General features: G+C 40.3%; 1 protein-coding gene across 4 annotated transcripts in view; it reads right to left on the reverse strand.

The window, feature by feature from the left end:
• The window catches only part of PPP3CB (protein phosphatase 3 catalytic subunit beta), a 48,365-nt gene extending 35,205 nt beyond the window's left edge, over positions 1 to 13,160 (reverse strand). Inside the window, exon 1 of one of the 4 annotated variants that reach the window (XM_060125315.1) lies at positions 13,100 to 13,160. The gene's annotated coding sequence lies outside the window, so the exon portion shown is untranslated. Of the gene's footprint in view, positions 1 to 12,175; positions 13,074 to 13,099 lie in introns of those variants that run through there. The other 3 variants (XM_060125313.1, XM_060125314.1, XM_060125318.1) reach the window with 3 other exon arrangements.
• Between the last annotated feature and the right edge of the window lie 2,010 nt (positions 13,161 to 15,170).

The raw sequence follows: 15,170 nt of genomic DNA on the forward strand, positions 1-15,170 counted from the left end.
ATCCTCACTCCCATTTAAGTTGTTTGAGATACAGCACTTTTTAAATACATATTCAATGCTATCACTGCAAATTTATCCTAAGCCACAATTTCCATTTGTCTAACTACTGAAAGAGTTGGCCTTTTTACTCCTGTAGCATATATTTACGATTTCCACAAGTAATTACCAACTGTATTGTTTTAAACTGATATTTGCTTTTTTCTATTCGTAAGAATTTAATCATAATAAGAAACGCCAGATGAAAAAACAAAAGACAAACTGATTTCAACCTAAAGCTCTAAATCCATTGTCATTGAATAATCCAGTCACTTATTCTTACTTATAATGTTAAAATCAATATTTTTCTCTCACGCCTGTGATTCATTTCTCATGACTGTATTACCATTCTCTTTAAACATTATTGTCTTTAAACATTATTATCTTCTTCATATACTGGGAATTTTCAACAAAAAATAGTACAATGATTTTTGTCTTCACTATAATTGAAAATACTTTGCTCCTGTTCAAATGAAATGAGATTTAAAATACTCAATTTAAACTGATATTTGTTAAATGGAATGGAAAACGTGAAGGTCCATTTTCAATGGTATCTACCACAATTTTGAGGTCATATACCTAGGAAAAGTTACTACATATCTGTTAAAATTTTTTATTCCTTCTTTACTGAATCCAACAAATGACCTCTTTATGCATTCAAAATCAGCTTGGATTGAAGTAGTTTTAGGCCCTTTACCAAACAGTACTTTGCTTTTCAAAATAAAGAAAGCAAGAGGGCTTCCCTAGTGGCGCAGTGGTTAAGAATCTCCCTGCCAATGAAGGGGACACGGGTTCGAGCCCTGGTCCGGGAAGATCCCACATGCCCCAGAGCAGCTAAGCCTGTGAGCCACAACTACTGAGCCTGCGCTCTAGAGCCTGCGAGCAACAGCTACTGAAGCCCGCACGCCTAGAGCCCGTGCTCCGCAACAAGAAGCCCACGCACCGTAACAAAAGAGTAGCCCCCACTCGCTGCAACTAGAGAAAACCGGCGCCCAGCAACAAAGACCCTACTCGGCCAAATAAATAAATAAATAAATAAATATATAGATATATATATTTTAAAAAAAAGAAAGCAAGAGAGAAATTTATAGTAAGAATTTAGTCTACCTACAGACTCAAATGTAAGGCAGATCTCTCTTTTCTGAAATAAAATTTTTAAAGAAAAAAGTCACTTTATATTTGGGCATACAGTACATACTATTTTCTTGATGTTTCAGGGCCATCACTGGGATCATCAATTATTATGCAGAAGACTGGAAAAGTATAGGACAAACTGTTTCTTCACAGTACAACTTAAAAAAACTAAAAGCAGAGGGCTGGGTTAGAATTACATCAATTACCTAAGAAGAGTAAATAACCACATTCTCATAGGAGGAAAAAAAGTTAGGAAGAACTCAGTTCTTATAAGTGAGATAAGAACTAAGGCAGAGGGATATCAACCATTTCTAAAAGACTTTGAAATCATCAATCCCTGTTGCTTTCATCTTTTTTGATACTTAGTAAAACAAAACTTGAACTTGCATTTCCCCCCCTTCTTTAGAACACATCTATTCCCATTACTTTTTACTGCATCTAGAATAAGACACTAAAATACATTTTGTTCCCCCAAATACAGTATGTCAGATTCCAAAAAAATAAAAACCTTTCTTAACGTACGTTCTTCTCCAACCAAAGATTAAACAAACCATCATACTATATGCTATAACCAAATTTGCCCCTAACAGTAAACCAATTGTTTAAAAACTACAAAATTTAGGTTGAGCGTCCGCCTGCCCATGCAGGGGACACGAGTTCGTGCCCCGGTCCGGGAAGATCCCACACGCCGTGGAGCGGCGAGGCCCGTGAGCCATGGCTGCTGAGCCTGCGCGTCCGGCCCGTGAGCCTTGGCTGCTGAGCCTGTGCTCCGCAACGGGAGAGGCCCGCGTACCGCAAAAAAAAAAAAAAAAAAACCTACAAAATTTAACAATTACTAAATAAAAGTTACTTCTGGGACATCATGAAAATGAAAAGTTTAAATATCTCTTAAATACAAATTTCTGAGATCAAGATGGGGTCATATTTTTCTCATCAGGCCAAGAGAATTTTTCCTCTACTTAGGAAAAAAGATACTGTTTAAAATGTTGCATTCTAGATTATGCATACTTCCTAATAATCAACAACATAAGTCAACTAACAGGTGAATTCTGTTCAAAATACAGAACTTCCTAAAAACCGATCTGGGAGACAATCTCTCTCTGCCCCACTCAGCCAGTCGCCTGTGGTACTGCATGTTTTCATGCACATTGCGAATGCCCCACTGCAAGTCACACTGAGATATTATTGCTCCTCTTTAACCAAGAGTCAGAATGTCTTTATTCATCTGGGGAAAAAAAGTATAAACTGCCTCCAGACCTATGTTTTCTACTTCTTTTTCAATTCAAGGCATACTTTTAAATTTCAACACCAGTTGGTATACTTTTTAAGGAATGGGTACAGGTTGAGGGGTGAAGAAATGCCACCATAGGTAAAAGTAGACGAAAAATTGTTGTTCTAACAACACAACACTGATAGTGGAGAACAGAGAGTTTCAAAAGAATGTTTTAATATGTCAGTAAATAAGAAAATAAGAGGCAAAGGCATTGTGCTCTTTGGCAGTTGGAGAAAGGAGCCATAGCAGGTGATCTAACTAAGCAAAAGAAAACTAACCAAATAGAATTTGGCCTAACAGGAAATTAATTACTGACCCTGTTGGTCAATAGAGGGTTAAATTTTTTTCATCAAAAATTAATATTCTCAACTACTACCATCAACTCCTAAGGTACTTTAAAGCATTTCCATTTAAGTTCAGGTTTTAAATGATTGGGTTTTTTTGGGGGTTTTTTTGCGGTACGCGGGCCTCTCACTGTTGTGGCCTCTCCCGTTGCAGAGCACAGGCTCTGGACACGCAGGCTCAGTGGCCATGGCTCACGGGCCCAGCCGCTCCGCGGCATGTGGGATCTTCCCGGACCGGGGCATGAACTCGTGTTCCCTGCATCAGCAGGCGGACTCTCAACCACTGCGCCACCAGGGAAGCCCTAAATGGTTTTTCACATTTCTAATTCATCTTCAGCCAACTATTCCTGTTTTTCTAGGGTTTTCATCCTATATATTTTTTTCTCCTTATTTTCAGAGTATTTTTCCAACTCTTCTATGTTTGAGATAGGGAAAAACCAGTACATAAAATGTATGTAAATATAATGTGAATGGTCAATAACTGAAATGGGTAAAATGGAGGATTAGCTTGAACAACCTAAAGAGCTATAAAATCATAAAATCACCAAGTTTCCAACACTAGAAAACTTGATTTGGTAATATTCACTTTAACCAAACTGTTCTGTTGAAAAATTTCCTTTAACACAAATTTTGGCGTGAAGGTCATATCTATATAGTAATCAATAACCTTCACAAGCTATTTTAATTCAGATTTAATATATGGTGGCTGATAGACAAGGCCTCAAAAAATTTAATGTAGGAAGTTGAAAAAATAAACCAGGGACACAGACTGATCAAGGATGGGGGAAGAGCAGAGATCTTATTTTTTCTACTAATGGTAAGAAATCCTGGGACTTAACTAATCCTGTTGCCCAACTCTAAGCAAAGGCTGCAGACTATTAGCCCCGTGAGGCCTCTAACACCAACTGGGGTGCAGCCTGTGCCACCTAAAAACTACTCCAAAGTATCATTCAGATGTCTGTGCTGCTCACCATTGCCATTACTGGCAACTGTCCAAAATAAAGTTCCTCCTCATTTTTTTCTCTGTGTTTCTTTTGTTCACACCATACCATCCTCAGGCTGTTCTCCTCCCTCCCAAGCCTCTTCATTGAGGGCTGCAGAATTCCCATTATAAAAAATTTTTTAAAAATTCACCCTTCTTTCCTGTGTGCACATGCGTGGGCACGCACACACACACATTTTAGCTCTTCACAGAATGCTGTCTTCATCTCTCTAGCTTAATTAAATCTTAGTCCTCCTGAAGGACAACACTTCTGAAACACTTTTTCCAAAGTTGACGATGCTCATTTTTCCACACTCCACTATTTGAGCAGAAAAGGCTACAGTCTTCTTTCAGCTCCCCACTACCACTTCCAACATCATCACTCCCGTGAAGAAGAAAATGCTTCCTCGTTTGAGGTTCATGACTTCTGGCTAGTTTATTCTTGTCCCAGCCATCTACTAAATTTCTGGTCATCTCTCACATGAAACTCAGTTTCCTCGTTCGAAAGCTTTCTCCACTCTAAGCACCACCATCATCAATGTCCATGTGGATGACCTATGTAAACCCAAGAACTGAGAGGTTGGAGCTCCATTCTACTTCAACTCCCCTAGTCTTAGCCATAATTTCTGCTCCAGCTCTGAAATCCTGAATTCTAACCTCTTACTCCATGATCAAAATCTCTAATCCTTTCAGATTCACTCCCTTTTCTTCATCTGTTCTCCAATTATATCAAGAACGTGGACAGCCTCTCCTAATCAACCCCCTTCTGGATACCTTTGCTTGCTGCAATTCTGAAGCTATTCCATCACCTACCCACTTTTTAAACAACATCCTGAATTGTTTAAAGTCCTTTTGTCCTTTTACCCTACTTACAAAACTCCGATTCTTGGATTAGTTAAGTTTCTAAACTTGGATGCTAAGTATAAAATCATCAAAACAGGGCTTCCCTGGTGGCGCAGTGGTTGAGAGTCCGCCTGCCGATGCAGGGGACACGGGTTCGTGCCCCGGTCCAGGAAGATCCCACATGCCATGGAGAGGCTGGGCCCATGAGCCATGGCCACTGAGCCTGCGCATCCGGAGCCTGTGCTCCACAACAGGAGAGGCCACAACAGTGAGAGGCCCGCGTACCGCAAAAAAAAAAAAATCATCAAAACAGCTCAGTGCTACTACAAATTCATGGTCTCCAACTTAGTTGGTCACTAGCACTTGCCATCAATCTATTCAACATTCTAGTCTGTGCTCTCTCCCATTCTCCTCAGTGGAGATTTCAAATGATCACCTCTTCCTTGAACCCTACACTTAATTTCTCTCTCACTCAGTAGTCAACTTGAATCTTTTTCAGAGAAAATTGAGACCTTCAGACCAAATGTCACTTTTCTGTCCCTCTCCATCCACATCTATGCCAGTATCCACTTTACATTTCTTCCTATCAAGGAAGAGGTATTCCATCCATCCAATACTAAACATTCTACTGTGCTCTGAATCCCACTATCCCAACCTCTTCACTTCAGTTCACCCTTCCCACCCACCCATGCCCCTATTCTGTTTCTTCTGCCTCTGACTCTCCATTGGTTCTTCCCTTTGAGCAGATAAACATACAGCCAGCCCTCCACAACCACAGGCTTTCCTGTGCAGATTCAACCAACCACGGATAGAAAATATTTAAAAAATAAAGTTCCAGAAAGTTCCAAAAAGCAAAACTTGCATTTGCCTCTCTGGCAACTATTCACATGGCATTTACATTGTATTAGGTATTATAAGTAATTTAGAGATGATTTAAAGTAAATGTGAGGATATAGGTAGGTTATATGCAAATACTAAAACATTTTACATAAAGGACTTGAGCATCCACAGATTTTGGAATGGGGAGGGGTATTCTGGAACCAAATACCCACAGATACCAAGGGGAGACTGTACTAAAGTCTCTATGATCTTAAAAACAACCCCAACAAGTAATTCTCCCTTACTTCTCATCCCTGTTTTTACCATATATATCCCTTATTTTACAACTAAGCTTCTTGAAAGAGTAATCTACAGGGAATAGCTTCATTTTATCACTTTTTTGTCTACTTTCCTCAATCCACATTTATCTGGCTTCTGCTCTATTCCTTCACCTTATATCTCTCTCCTCTCTTGGGTTCTTGAACTCACTCACCTGGTTTTTCTCTTAATTCTCTGGTCATACCTGATCAGCCTATTTCATGAACTTTTGGTCCTTTTTCTGGTCCTAGGACAGTGTGACCTAGGATTCTGTCCTTGGTCCTCATATCACACTCCTCTCATTCATAACTATGGCTTCAACTAAAATCTATATTTTGTGGACTCCCAAATATATTATTCAGTCCAGACCCTGCCCCTAACTAAACTCCAAATCCTTATTAAACTATCAAATATCTTCATTTGGATGTTCCATAAGTATCTTAAACTTAATATGTCCAAAACTTAATGTCCTCTAAACTATCACCAATATAGCTACTCATCTGGAAATTATCCTAGAAGTCTTTTTCTTCCTCGCCCTAACATGGTCAATAGGTCCTAAATAATTCTCTGATCTGGTTTTGTCCCTTTGGTCCTGGGACACTGAATAAGGACTTTTTTTTTTTTCTAAAATTACTAAAATCTTTTCAATTTTGCCCATGCTTCACAATAACTCAGAATACTTTTTAAAATTCAAATCTCAACATCTTCCTGTTTCAAGACTGGCTTCATCATATAAAATCCAAATTGTGTCTCTTAACATACCATAAGAGATCCCTTGTAATCTGACCCTTCCCTACATTTCCAACCCTCATCTTTTGCCACTAACTCACATTCCGGACACATCCTATACTTCAGATATTTAATCTTCATTTTTAAAGTTACATCACTTAAAAAAAATCTCTGTACTTTGCACGCCCTATTATTTGGGGGTACACTAGTCCCACCTTTTCCCTAACTTCTCCTTGTCCTTAAACCTCATTTCAGTGTTCCAATTCTTGAAAACGTTTCCTGTTCCCAGGCTAGGTTAATGGTGCCCCCTCCTTGTGGTCCCATAGCAAAGCATTTGATGCACACCTACATCATGGCACTTATCAATTGTACTGTAAGTATCTTGTCTCCCCCTCAAGTTTATGAGCTCCTTGAAGGCGAGGGAGCTGTCTTTCATCTCTACATACCTAGTGATTTGAACATGTATACTAATGTCTACTGAATTAATGATACATTAGTTACAGTTTCTAAATTACTTATCTTACACTAATTTATGTAGCAATGACAATATATTTATAGTGCTTTATTTACAGTTTACAAACTGCTTTCACATACATAACGCTATGATTCTCAGAGACATCCTGTGAGTTTAGTAGGGCAAGTTTTATCTCAATTGCACAAATAGGATAACACGTTCAGATAAGTTAATGGCTCTCTCAAGGTGTTTCAACTAGTAAGGGGTAGAGCCATGATTGAAGCTGAGTTCTTCAGAATGCTACTCCAGTACTACCTGTCTTATACCAACACAATGACAATGCTCTTCTGACTAAAAGAGTCATCAAAACTCTCCTCTTCACCAAGAACGGTATAACCCCTTCAGATGCCACAGGTAGAAGCATGCTCTAAAGAAAGATTTCAGCAGATCCTACAACACTGTCTTCAAAATTTCCAGGTATCCCTTGGATTCCTTTTAATGTGTGGTGGTTCTTTGAACACAATAACCTTCCCTCAAAAACTGGTTCCCCTTCCTGGCTTATTTTTGTTATGGTATCATCATTCTCTGTTACTCTGACTTAAAATTTTGGTGTCATTGTTCTCTTTCTGGACTCCAAGTCCTACCGATTCTTCAAATTCTCTTTTTTTTTTTTTAACACCTCCATTGCTGCAATGTTAGTTCAAGTTCTTATTACTTTGTGTACGAGAAAACTCTAACTAAAATCTCTACTTTCCCTCCCCTTTTTTGTACAAAGCATAGGTAGATAAATCTACCCCAAAATTTGGGGTGGTTTCTTAAGGACTAAAGAATAAAGGGAACAACAGCCTGAAACTTATTTTCAAAGTCTTTCTTAACCATTCCCAGTATCTTCCATGTCACTCCAATCTCTTCTGCTTTCAACTACCAATGCTCAAACAATCACTAAAGCAAAATTAGTCTGATTACTGTTTTCTCAAAAAGGTTTGCTCTTCCACCTGTTTCATTCCCACACCCAGTCACTGATCCAATATATCTACTTTCTAATATTACTCAGAATTTGTGTCATATCTGGTTTTTCTCCTTCTCTTAATTCATACTGTGGTCATTCTGCACTTGGACTACTCCATTAATCTTCTGACATCCTGATTTAAGCCTCTCCCATTATAATATTTCATTCTACACAATATCACGTTAGCTTTCAAAAACCAAAATACTGGGTCATTCCTTTACTTTAAAACCTTCAATAATAATAATGGTGACGGCTATCGTTAGTTGAGTACTTACCACGTGTCAGGCCAGGCACTGCGGTACAAATTTTACATGAATTGTCTCTATTAATCCTTCAAAAATCCCATATTATTAACTCTATTTTGCAGATGAGAAAATTGAGGGTTGGTGATATTAAGTATCTTGTCCTCAGTGAAAAGGTTAAAGTAGAACTAGGTTCAAACCCAGGCAGTCTGACTCCAGAGGCTTAATCATCCAGTGTTCTTAATTATCCAGAGGCTATACTGCTTAGCTTAAGTTTCAGATCCTCAACTTGGTGTACAAAAAATCCTTTCCAACTTCATCTCCTGCTTGCCAAGAACTTCACACAATACTGTCACATATTTCATGCTTTTTTCTAACTCCATGCCTTTCTGCTGCTGTTTTCTCTACCAGAAAATATTTTCTCTATCCCAGCCCTACCTTATATCTGAAGAAATTCTACTCATCCTTTAAGGCTCCGCTCAAAACATAATCCTTTCAGTAAAGTTTCCCTCCAATTAAGACAGTTAATTCCTTTTTTACAGCTCCAACAGCACTTTGTATCTAATTCATTATATTATTTATTTGCAATAATGTCTCCCCCACCAGACTGCCTCCAAGAGAATCTATCTTACTTATTTCAATTCTGTATCCCTAATGCCTAGTATTATGTCTGGTACAAAGCACATACTCGATAAATGTTGCACAAATAAATGGTCCCAATCTTTTGCTTATTTGAATCTTACCCATTCTTCAAGACCTCTTTCCTCCTATACAAACCCTTGCTAGACCATTCCAGTCCAGAATCATCACTACCTTCTTTGAACTCAGCTTGCTGGGTCTGCCACTTATCTGGCAATTATTAATCACACCCAGCCTTATGACATAAATGATTAACTTTTTATGAGTACTTATTTCCCCAAGGACCAAGACTGTAGTTTATCTTTCACACTTCTGTTGTTTCCCTACAGTTTTTAGCTATACAGCAGGCATTAAATAAATATTTGCTATTTGATTACTCTGAATTTCCAAAATAAATTTTACATACCATACAAGGATGCCAATTAGCTTTAGCTTATTTCATCTCTGTGTATAAATAAACATTTTTATAATGAAATGAAGTCATATGATTGGCACTAAAACACACCTCATCTAATAAATCAAAATTCTTTCACCAAACTTTTCCTTATAACTCTTGCCAATTCATTCAATAGCTCCGAACCTAAAACTTTTGCCTCACTACTGAACAGCTTTCCTCCTTGGCATTTTCCTTCTAAGATGACCTGTTGCCAGTGTTCTCTTTCCTTCTTTCTCTCTCTCTCTCTCTCTCTGTCTCTCTCTCTCTCTCTCCCTTTCTCTCTCCCTCTCTCTCTCCCTCTCTCTCTCTCTCACACACACACACACACAATATTCTCTGTTCCTTTGCTTTCTATAGGACACACGGTACTGAAGATTTATTTTAGTATGCTGAACAGTTTAACAAAGGTGGAAAGAAAAAGAAAAATCATTTTCAAGAGTTATATTTTTTAGATAGGTAAGTCCACAAAATAGCTTTTGTAAACAAAAATTAAAATGCAAGTTGCTTTAAAATATAATGAAATAGAACTAGTAAAAAACATTGAAGTAGCTATGTGACCCCGAGACCTTTGTGGGTCATCTAAAAATCTGTAATGAAAATAAGCAATCCTAATAAAGCTAAGGTACTGGAAAACACATTAGCCTCATATTTATAAGCAGGGCAGCTGGCAAGAGAACCTAAATGAATCATAAGGCTGCCCATCAGATATATAATAGCTAAAAAACTTACAACACACACTCTTTAGCATTTTGGTTCAATCTGAAAGTCTGATAATTTAAGAGATAAGGATAATATAACCTATGAAATAAAGAAAACATGTTGAATGCAAAAGAGAGTCACATTGTGGGTGCTAAAATGAACATATACACAATATAGACAATGCATTCTAAGTGATAAAGGTGAATTTTTGTATCAGGAGTAATAGATTTAATAATCTCAAGGGATAATCTAGTTTTACAAATCTGGGACCTGATCTATACGGCAAAAAATACATTTTAAAAGTATCTGGAAAGAAAAGGAAGTACCTGAACAATTCAGGTCAAGCAAATTTCCGGGCGAGGAGGGAGAGCAATATACATAAATTCAGGGTTTTATGCTTAAATTACACACACCAATTTTGCTGATGTGTCAATAAGGCATTCACGCCAAAACAATCAGCTGTTTTTCCTAGTTTGTTTCTATTTTCTTATTTTCAACTTCCTATCTTAGCTAAAGATAGAAAAATGCTTAACAGAAAATTGTCAAGAGGGCATACTATCTCACCTAAACCACTTGGGCTACACCAACTTTCAAACAGAATTTGACCAGAGCCAGCAGCTGGAGCAGGCTCAGAACTGAACTTCTTTAACTAACCAGGAAACCTAATCACCCATAATCAGTGATATGGAATTACCACTAATAATTTCAGTGAATAGATAATTTATACATGAATCACCTATAGTATCCCAAGATCTCAAACTTCACATGATGTGAATTTCAGGCATCTGATATTAAATACAGAAAGACCTATTTCCCCTTCAAAACCTATGTGACCATAAAATATAGGCCTCCTGACTAGAAGTGTAAGAGTATAAAATTTAGAGACAACAAGGAAAAGTTTCAGGGAGTAAAAAGACTACTTGTATTCAACGTCAACGATGGTCTCCATAACATTACTACTATGAAATGGTACTGATGCAAAACTAGCACATACTGGACTTAAAAGAAATCTGGATTTTTAACAAGTTAAACCTAAGTTGAACTAGCACTGTGGTCATATATCTTCAGGAAACTGGTGTTCTTTGTCATCAAATGCAACATGAGAGTACAATTATTGACTGAGAAAGACAAGAAAAGCTTGAAGATGAAATCTAAAAGGAGATTTGTATATGAAAGGTAAGTTTCCCAGTAACTTCCAAGGAAGCCAGACACTCCATGAGCAGCACAAACCAGTCTGTTGCACACTATATCTAAAGCATGTGATCCATATCAGTCATTCCAACTAGCTAACAAATTCCATGAAGAAATGAAAATTGTCTTGAAGAATATACTACAAAGCACATGAGATCTTACATCCACGGGCTCTACTAAACTATAATTTTCTTACCAACAAACTCCTATTTACCTAAATCAAGTGACTTTTATTTCATACCAATAAACTGCAAACATGACTGTGTCTTGCATTCAAAACTCACCCCTAAGGAATATGCCTTATGTCTGGAATCTTATCTTTACTGTATTAAAGCAGTACAAGGGAAATATTACCACATATTTGACAAGAAACAAGAAGATTCACAAGCATAAGGAGAGCATAAACTCACTGTTCAGCAATGTGACTGGTTGTCCCATCTAATAGTAGGGTGAAAAGTACCCAGGGAAATTAACAGACAGCACAAGTATACTGTCAGCAAATTAACAGGCAGCCCATGTCTCCTATTCCCACCCCCACAGAACTTCAGGATTTCACAATAGGATGAATGCCTGAACTACCAATCATTTTTCTTTCTCTTTTTTAAAAGATTTCTCAGGACAAGGATTCCATAAACTCTTTTTTAAGTTCATTCCAATAACTGGCCTGAAAAGATATACTATTAAGTTTTTTAAATTATCTACATAGCCTAGATACAAATTAGTGTTATTATTATTAAAGGAGACTCGAATTGACAAATTAAAATTAAAAAAACACAAAGGAAAAAGGTTTTCTTGTTTTTAAATATTTTAATGGAAACAGGTCTAGTCAGATTTCCAAAACTGGGCTAACAGTGTTTACATTGTGCCAGTATACTTAAGAAGCTGAATTAAATAAATAAAACAAATAAAAGTATCTATCTTTCAAAAATAAATGTGATACAATAAGGAAACCTTTATTCTAAAATGATTTCAATTTACTGACCAAGCTACAGGATAAAGAAAAATCATTTCAAATTATGTTTTTCACCTCCGCAGCAGTGCTTCAAGTTGATGGGCTCTCCCAGAAAGCGTGGAAATCTTAAGCAACTCTCAATTAGCCCTCAATTTCTCTATTTTAAATTAATCTGCTGACCTGTGGTCGTTAAACAACCATAAATTCTGCACCAGCTGAGAAATATTTAATTTCTTCTTCTAGGGGGAGTGTGTGGGTGTCTGCCTGCAAAGGAGGGCTAACCCCTCTTGGCCTTTGACCAAAAAGTGTTGACGGTTTTCTACGTAAATGCTTCTTCCTATCCCTGAAGCTTTTTTCTCTTTTATGCTGTCTTTTTTCCATCTATTCTGCACTTAAAGCCGGGGCCCCCAAATTCTGGCTCGTCCCTTCACCCTTGTCCGATCCCATACAGTTCCCCCAATTTCCGCGCGGGGTGACACCTGAGGGCCGAAGGCGAACCCCTGCGGCTGGCGCTAACTCGGCACGAATAGGGCAGACGGCTGTCATTGGGGAGCAGACGTGGGCCAAAGCCGAGGTGATTTCTGACTGCTCATCGCCCGGCGCCGCGTGGCTGAAGGTCTCCGAGCCCCTCGGTCCGCCCAGGCAAGCCAGGCGTGCAGCTGTCGCGGTGCAGGAAGCTAATCGCGGCCTTTGGGCCGCTTTTGACAGACCGGGCAGGAAAAGAAAGGGGCTCTGCGACTAGTAGCCTCACCCCTTCGGCTAGGAGACCCCCCCAAGGGCGAAAGCCCCGCCACGGCCAGAAGGCAAGCGAGAGACCGCGGAGCCGCCGCCACCGACTCAGCCCAGCCCAGCAGGGGCCCGCCCAGGGGCCACTCCCCAAGGGAGGCAGCCAGTCATTCGCCCGCCCTTCCGGGCCCGCTCCGGAGGGGACGGTCTCCCGCCCGCCCTCACACAGCTACCTCCTCAGGCCAGGCCCTCAGGGCTTCGTCCACCTCTCACCTTTGACGACTCGGTCAGCCCCGGGAGGGGGCGGCGGGGGCGGGGGTGGGGGCGGTGCAGCCCGGGCCGGCTCCGGGGCGGCCATGCTGGGCCCGGGGCTCGGCTAGGCGCTGGGCCGGGCGGGGTTGGGGGCGGGGGCGGCGGCTACCAGAGCCAAGCGGCGGCGCCGCCGGGGAACATGGCGGACCCTCTTTCCCTACAGAGGGTCTAAGACCGGCATGCACCGCGCGTGCGGGGGCGGGGGCGGAGCAGGCTCTAGGGACTTGGGCAAAATTACTGAGGCTAGGAGAGAAACGGGACGAGCCAAGGGATCAGGTGAAAATTCTGGGCAGGCAGAAACAAAAGAGTGGGAAGAGATGGCTGTCTGCATCTAGTTGCTGCGGTGAATGAGTGCTAGGGAAAACGACACCAGCTTTTATGGAGCTCCCAGTAAGATGGGGTGACGATCAAACCTAAGAATCTCCTACTAATAGAGAAAAAATATATAACAATTTGACTACCGAATCCGGGTACTTTGGCTGGTAACTGAAAGGAGAAATAGAGGAAGCATTCTAGATTCTAGAGCAAAGCAACAGTTCAGAATGGAGTCTGAGAGAGAATCTGACTGACCCTTGTGTTTAGAGCCTGGAACTGTCAAGAGTCTGGAGGCACAGAGTAACAATGCAGGTAGAGCAGACTAGGCTCCAAGGGTTAAGAATCAAAACACGTAAGAGGAAAGAAAGGGATGACACCAAGAGACGTTCAAAGAGTACAGAATTCACCTGAAAAGGACACAGCCTCCCTCTTGATTCATTCAGAAAACAGAGATTCCGAAGGCAGAGGAGTAAGTAGGGAACTGGAAATTAGTTCCTCATAAGAAATACCTCACAGGGTATTTCTCTGCATATACAGAAATGTGGGCCCAGTTTTTCTATGGAAACTTTATAGAGACAGACATTCATGGGGAACGGAGTAGTGGGACAAGAACTGACGGTTCGGGACTTCCCTGCTGGCACAATGGTTAAGAATCTGCCTGCTAATTCAGGGGACACGGGTTCGAGCCCTGGTCTGGGAAGATCCCACGTGCTGTGGAGCAATTAAGCCTGTGCGCCACAACTACTGAGCCTGTGCTCTAGAGCCTGCATGCCGCAACTACTGAGCCCGAGAGCCACAACTACTGAAGCCCACGCACCTAGAGCCTGTGCTCCGCAACAAGAGAAGCCACCGCAATGAGAAGCCCGTGCACCACAACGAAGAGTAGCCCCCGCTCGCCACAACTAGAGTAAGCCCATGCGCAGCAAAGACCCAGTGCAGCCAAAAATAAATTAATTTTAAAAAAAAAGAACTGACTGTTCAATCAATAATTATTAGAAGTGTGTATGACACCAGGAAAGGTACTGGATCATGAACAGAGACCAGCATATCCACTAAGATCTATATATCTTGATGGCATAGGATTCAAGTAGCATAGGGTGAGAAATGCCTGCGCATCCTCCTGCTCAATACTACATGTGCTCAGAATGTGTTCATAATAGATGGAGATAATTAGATAAGCAGTTGTTCAAAGGTCTCAAAGAGCACCTCTCTACCTCTTCATTTCGTCAATCTCAGTGATCGTGAGAGCTGGGGTAAAACAGAAGAGAAATGCCCAATGGGTATTCTTTGCAAAGGGAACTCACAAAATATTTTTTAGAGGGAGGTGAATTTGGGAGTGAGGCAGGGGTGAAAATGGATCTTTCTGGCATGGAAGTGCAATAATTCCACAGGGGAAGGGGAGGGGCAGCCATGGGAAGAGAGCAAGGAAAGGATATGAGGCGCATCACAAACTTGTAGAGGGAGGGCACCAAGAGTACCTAGATCAGGAGTGAGTTTGTAAGAGGAGTTTGAATCCCCAGAAAATCTCCCTAAGGAGGGAAGGAGAAAGTGTGTAATGTGTTGAGTGCCTCTTGGCAGGAAAGGGATAGAAAATATACTAGTGGCAATAATAACAAGGAAAGTCACTCCATATTAGGACCCATTGACTCCTACCTTGAATATATACCCTTCAACTATCCTTCAATTCCTCTTTGGCTGCTCACTTTCACTCAGTCAA

This window comes from Lagenorhynchus albirostris, chromosome 16 (genome assembly GCF_949774975.1).
Source record: "Lagenorhynchus albirostris chromosome 16, mLagAlb1.1, whole genome shotgun sequence".
Classification (NCBI taxonomy): Eukaryota; Metazoa; Chordata; class Mammalia; order Artiodactyla; family Delphinidae; genus Lagenorhynchus; species Lagenorhynchus albirostris.